Source organism: Xenopus tropicalis, chromosome 2, assembly GCF_000004195.4.
Source record: "Xenopus tropicalis strain Nigerian chromosome 2, UCB_Xtro_10.0, whole genome shotgun sequence".
Lineage (NCBI taxonomy): Eukaryota > Metazoa > Chordata > Amphibia > Anura > Pipidae > Xenopus > Xenopus tropicalis.
In genome coordinates this window covers 72,584,961-72,592,427 of record NC_030678.2, presented here as the reverse complement: position 1 = coordinate 72,592,427, position 7,467 = coordinate 72,584,961, and positions in this window count along the sequence as shown.

Below are 7,467 nucleotides of genomic sequence, written 5' to 3'. Positions count from 1 at the left end.
TTATTTCAGACAAGCATTAACTTTATTTTTGAAGCTGGAAGCAATCTACTTTAAGTGTGTGAAAAACGGATCACTCACCACTTGTTAGTGCTGATATGAGTTTCATTTTTTCCCTATCTTTGTATGTTACTTGACATTGTAATCTGATCAAGCTAAAGCAAATGGGTGTGTTTATGACAAAAAAGGGAAGAAAGATCTGCTTTTAGTACAAATGCTTTGGCCAGATCCACTCGGAATGGTTTTATCTTAATTTTTCATTGTCTGCTATTTTCTAGTGTACATTTTTATTTTGTTTCTGACCTCTAATAAATTAATAAATTTGTCAGCGTTAAACGCATCATTGAATATTGTGCTGTGGCTGTGTTCACTATAACTAATGACTAATGTAAAGTTTAACAAGGTAAAATACGGTGCAGCAGTTCGAAATGGTAAAAAAGTGAATTTTATTTGTGCCAAAGACTAGGCGATGTTTCGGGCAACCCCGTCTGAAATGTGTGATTATGCATTTTTTGCTCCAAATTCCACTCCATGGGGCCGATTCACTAAAGTGCGAAATAACGTGCGCTATTTATAGCGTGCGGTAAAAATTTTATCGCGTCTAAATTTTCGCGACATCGCACGATTCACTATTAGAACACGCGCTAATGCATGCGATATTTTTGTTGCGGTAAATAACATGCGAGGTACTTTTCGCATGCACACTAATTATTGCAAGTGCTAATTGTCGCGACATTAGGCACGCGGCAATCGGCAGCATAAAACTGGCGACATTTTGCCCTGGGAGAGCAAAAAACAATAAAAATATATAAGTGGGAGATTTTAGACACAGAGTAAATGGCAAATATTTTATGGGCACTTTATTAAACGGGAACAAATATAATATTGCAATTATTCTGGCAACAAAACATTGGATTGGCAGTTATCACACTCGCCAGAAAATACGCTACGTACTAATTAACGCAAGTTTTACTATTCAGCAAAATGGGCTAAAGACAAAATTGTTGGCAGAATATTTGCAAAAATTTAACCCATATAGCATATTGATGCTGTTACTGATAAATGTAAGAGTGTAGGAGAAACTACATGAAAGTATAGAATACCATATCAGGGAAGGAAAAATAATTAACATTAAGTCTATGAAGATTCTCATTCATCCAGGTCATGATATACAGTATCTAGTAGAATTAAGTCTAAAACAACTGGACTTTTTCTGAGTTTTTCTTGAAAACGTTTCACCACTCATCCGAGTGGCTTCTTCAGTTCAAATGACTGGTAGGGAATTCCCCGGTATTTAAACTCTTGATGGTAGTAGAGTCACAGACATCCAATCACAATGGTTCCATTGAACTTGTTCAGTTAGGTGTTAGCTGAAACTGACAGGTGTAAGAAGGTATGATCCAATCACAATGGTACCAAGATTCTCATTGATGAAGGTGTTAATCCTTCAAAGTACATGACTGGAAGTGTGAACTGTTGTGAAACTGCCGGGGTAAGGATGTCAACGCGCCATTGTATGTTGGTGACAAGCGGTGTCTCAGGCCCCCTCCTCTGTTCAGGGATGGTTTTTCCAGGTTGGCATAAATGGCCTCTTTCACACCTCTTTCAAACCATCTGTCCTCTCGGTCCAAAATATGCACGTTACTGTCCTCAAAAGAGTGACCTTTTTCTTTGAGGTGTAGATAGACCGCTGAGTCTTGTCCTGAGGAGTTTGCCCGCCTATGTTGGGCCATTCTCTTACAGAGAGGTTGTTTTGTCTCCCCAATGTATAAGTCTGAGCACTCTTCACTACACTGGACAGCATAGACCACATTACTTTTCATGTGCTTGGGTGTTGGGTCTTTCGGGTGCACCAGCTTCTGTCTCAGGGTGTTGCTGGGTTTGAAAAACACAGGAATGCGATGTTTGTTGAAAATTCTCCTAAGTTTTTCTGATGTTCCAGCAACATATGGAATGACTATGTTGTTTCTCCTGCTGTGTTCCTCCCTTCTGTTTGTAGGTCTGGTCTTTCTGTTGGTCTTTGATTTGGTTTTGATGAAGGCCCAGTCTGGGTACCCACAAGTTTTCAGAGCTCCTTTTAGATGTTTATATTCTTTCTCCTTGGCCTCTGCATTGGATGCCACAGTTTCAGCCCGATGATGTAGAGTCCTAATTACACCCAGTTTATGTTCCAAAGGGTGGTGGGAATCAAACAGCAAGTACTGGTCTGTGTGGGTGGGTTTCCTGTATACTTCAATATCCAGGTCCCTCCCCTCTTTGATAACTATAGCACAGTCCAAAAAAGCCAGTTTGCTGTCTTTCACATCTTCCCTTGTGAACGTGATGTTTTTGTCCACCGAGTTTATGTGTTTGGTGAAGGCTGGAACCTCGCGTTCTTTAATTTTGACCCAGGTGTCATCCACATATCTGAACCAATGACTTGGTGTTGTTCCCTTGAAGGTGTCCAGGGCTTTCTTTTCCACTTCTTCCATGTAAAGGTTCGCTACAATTGGAGACACAGGCGAACCCATGGCACAGCCATGTTTTTGTCTATAGAAAACGTCCTTGTGCTTGAAGTAAGTGGTATTGAGACATAGGTCCAGTAAGGAACAAACTTGTTCTGGGGTCAGCTTTGTTCTGCTGCTGAGGGTGGTGTCTTGTTTCAGCCGTTTCCTCACTGTATCAATTGCCTCGGCAGTGGGTATGCATGTGAACAGAGATGTTACGTCATAGGACACCATCGTATCATCGATCTCCAGCTTTAACTCCTTCACTTTTTTGACAAAGTCCATGGAGTTCTGAATGTGGTGTACTGTGTTTCCAACTAAGGGGGCTAAGATGTTGGCCACGTATTTAGCAATGTTATAAGTCACACAGTTAATGCTGCTGACAATTGGCCTCAAAGGGGCTCCTTCTTTGTGTATTTTTGGGAGTCCATATAGGCATGGAGTGGCTTCGCCTGGGTAAAGGCGACGGTACAAAGCTGGACTGATGACCTTTTCCTTCTCAAGGTGCTGCAAGCAGTCTATAACCTTCTTCTTGTAGTTGCTTGTTGGATCTCTCTTGAGTTGCTCATATGTGTCTGAATCGTTGAGCAGTGTGGACACTTTGGCATGGTAGTCTGATGTATTCAGTACCACTGTACACCTTCCTTTATCTGCTGGCAGGATGGTGACACTTGAGTCCTTGGCAAGTGATGTCAGAGCCCTCCTCTCTTGCAGACTTAGATTGGAAGGGGGAGCTTTAGCATTAGCTAGGGCTGCTGATACTTTTAACCGGATGTTTTCAGCCTCATCCACTGGTATCTTATTGTTGTGGATGGATGATTCTGTGGCTGTGATGAAGTCTACCACTGGTACATACCGTGGGGCCACTGCAAAGTTCAGTCCCTTGGCTAAGACATCCTTCTCTGGTTCTGTGAGTTCCCTGTCTGATAAATTCTTTACCCACAGATCCTTGATGTTCTGGCATGTCTTGTTTTCATCTTCCTTCCTCCCTGTTGATTTGTCTGTTCGCTGGGTGTTGTTGGTACGTGATAATAAACTGGTGAATTTGTTTATTTGCCTCTCCTTGCCCTTGGCATGTTGTGCAAGTTGCGCCCGCTCTGTGAATTCAACCACTCTTTGCAACGTCAGCACCGGTAGTTTTGCTGTCAGTCTCTGTTTTGCATTATCAAATTTATGAACCAGGACCTCAATTGAGAAGTTAGTCTGCCTCACCCGTTCATTTAACAGTTGTTTCTGGGCTTTCTGAAGGATCACCTTGGCCCTGTGACCTTTAACCGAAGAACCCAGACGTAGGCTGCATGGTGTGATTCCCTGATATCGGCATCGTAGGTTAAAACGAAGATGGTTTCTGTAATCCGCAAGTTTTCTGGCCGTCCTCTCATATTCCCGTACCAATTTTAGGGTATTCTCCCCAAATTGAGTAGCAATATGTCTATGAAGATTCTCATTCATCCAGGTCATGATATACAGTATCTAGTAGAATTAAGTCTAAAACAACTGGACTTTTTCTGAGTTTTTCTTGAAAACGTTTCACCACTCATCCGAGTGGCTTCTTCAGTTCAAATGACTGGTAGGGAATTCCCCGGTATTTAAACTCTTGATGGTAGTAGAGTCACAGACATCCAATCACAATGGTTCCATTGAACTTGTTCAGTTAGGTGTTAGCTGAAACTGACAGGTGTAAGAAGGTATGATCCAATCACAATGGTACCAAGATTCTCATTGATGAAGGTGTTAATCCTTCAAAGTACATGACTGGAAGTGTGAACTGTTGTGAAACTGCCGGGGTAAGGATGTCAACGCGCCATTGTATGTTGGTGACAAGCGGTGTCTCAGGCCCCCTCCTCTGTTCAGGGATGGTTTTTCCAGGTTGGCATAAATGGCCTCTTTCACACCTCTTTCAAACCATCTGTCCTCTCGGTCCAAAATATGCACGTTACTGTCCTCAAAAGAGTGACCTTTTTCTTTGAGGTGTAGATAGACCGCTGAGTCTTGTCCTGAGGAGTTTGCCCGCCTATGTTGGGCCATTCTCTTACAGAGAGGTTGTTTTGTCTCCAGTCATTTGAACTGAAGAAGCCACTCGGATGAGTGGTGAAACGTTTTCAAGAAAAACTCAGAAAAAGTCCAGTTGTTTTAGACTTAATTCTACTAGATACAATTAACATTAACCAGTTCAAAAGTAGAAAAATAAAAACTTTTATTTTAACAATAAAAACTTTTAAAATATAAAAAAATAGGAAAAATAAAACTTAGGGCTTGCTGCCCTTGAGTTCTTGCATGTCCCTCCGCAGCTCCGCCATGTCCCCCCGGAGCTGGGCCAACTCGGCCTTGATAGTGTCCAGGTCCTCCTGCATTGACTGGAGTGTGGGGTCAGTCCACCCAGGTGCTGTTTGTGTCCCTACATCTCCGGTCCAGCGTGATGGTCCCTCGTCGGCAGGAGAACCTGGTGCCCAGCGCTTGGCCTGGGGTGAGTCCGGGGCCTGGGGGGAGAACTCAAGGGCCTGGGGGAAACTGGGGGAGGAATGAAGGGGGGGAGTGTCCGGGGCCTCTTCGGCCTTGGGGGCCTCTGGGGCCACTGGGGCCTCTGGTGGTGCTGGGGCCTGGGCGGGTGCTGGGGCCTCTGGAGCCTGGTGGGCCTGGGGTTGGGCCTGGGGATGAAGCGCTACATCCAGCTGAAGTTCTGTGATATAGTATTGCAAGATGTTATTTTGTGTAATATATTATACATATATATATATATATACACATATATACATATATATATATACATATACACATATATATATATACACATATATATATATATACATATACACATATATATATATATATATACACATATACACATATAAATACACATATACACATATAAATATATATACATATACACATATAAATATATATACATATACACATATCAATATATATACATATACACATATCAAAATATATATATATATATATATATATATATATATATGTATATATATGTATATATATATATACAGTGGAGGAAATAATTATTTGACCCCTCACTGATTTTGTAAGTTTGTCCAATGACAAAGAAATGAAAAGTCTCAGAACAGTATCATTTCAATGGTAGGTTTATTTTAACAGTGGCAGATAGCACATCAAAAGGAAAATCGAAAAAATAACTTTAAATAAAAGATAGCAACTGATTTGCATTTCATTGAGTGAAATAAGTTTTTGAACCCCTACCAACCATTAAGAGTTCTGGCTCCCACAGAGTGGTTAGACACTTCTACTCAATTAGTCAACCTCATTAAGGACACCTGTCTTAACTAGTCACCTGTATAAAAGACACCTGTCCACAGAATCAATCAATCAAGCAGACTCCAAACTCTCCAACATGGGAAAGACCAAAGAGCTGTCCAAGGATGTCAGAGACAAAATTGTAGACCTGCACAAGGCTGGAATGGGCTACAAAACCATTAGCAAGAAGCTGGGAGAGAAGGTGACAACTGCTGGTGCGATTGTTCGAAAATGGAAGGAGCACAAAATGACCATCAATTGACCTCGCTCTGGGGCTCCACGCAAGATCTCACCTCGTGGGGTGTCAATGATTCTGAGAAAGGTGAAAAAGCATCCTAGAACTACACGGGAGGAGTTAGTTAATGACCTCAAATTAGCAGGGACCACAGTCACCAAGAAAACCATTGGAAACACATTACACCGCAATGGATTAAAATCCTGCAGGGCTCGCAAGGTCCCCCTGCTCAAGAAGGCACATGTGCAGGCCCGTCTGAAGTTTGCCAATGAACACCTGAATGATTCTGTGAGTGACTGGGAGAAGGTGCGGTGGTCTGATGAGACCAAAATAGAGCTCTTTGGCATTAACTCTACTCGCTGTGTTTGGAGGAAGAAAAATGCTGCCTATGACCCCCAAAACACCGTCCCCACCGTCAAGCATGGGGGTGGAAACATTTTGCTTTGGGGGTGTTTTTCTGCTAAGGGCACAGGACAACTTATTCGCATTAACGGGAAAATGGACGGAGCCATGTATCGTGAAATCCTGAACGACAACCTCCTTCCCTCTGCCAGGAAACTGAAAATGGGTCGTGGATGGGTGTTCCAGCACGACAATGACCCAAAACATACAGCAAAGGCAACAAAGGAGTGGCTCAAGAAGAAGCACATTAAGGTCATGGAGTGGCCTAGTCAGTCTCCGGACCTTAATCCAATAGAAAACCTATGGAGGGAGCTCAAGCTCAGAGTTGCACAGAGACAGCCTCGAAACCTTAGGGATTTAGAGATGATCTGCAAAGAGGAGTGGAGCAACATTCCTCCTAAAATGTGCGCAAACTTGGTCATCAATTACAAGAAACGTTTGACCTCTGTGCTTGCAAACAAGGGTTTTTCCACTAAGTATTAAGTCTTTTTTTGTTAGAGGGTTCAAAAACTTATTTCACTCAATGAAATGCAAATCAGTTGCTATCTTTTATTTAAAGTTATTTTTTCGATTTTCCTTTTGATGTGCTATCTGCCACTGTTAAAATAAACCTACCATTGAAATGATACTGTTCTGAGACTTTTCATTTCTTTGTCATTGGACAAACTTACAAAATCAGTGAGGGGTCAAATAATTATTTCCTCCACTGTATATGTGTATATATATATATATATATATATATATATATATATATATATATATATATATATGTATATATATATATATATATATATATATATATATGTATATATATATATATATATATGTATATATATATATATATATATATATATATATATATATATATATATATATATATATATATATATATATGTATATATATGTATATGTATATATATATATATATGTATATATATATATATATATGTATATATATATATATATATATATGTATATATATATATATATATGTATATATATATATATATGTATATATATATATATATGTATATATATATATATATATGTATATGTATATATACATATATATAT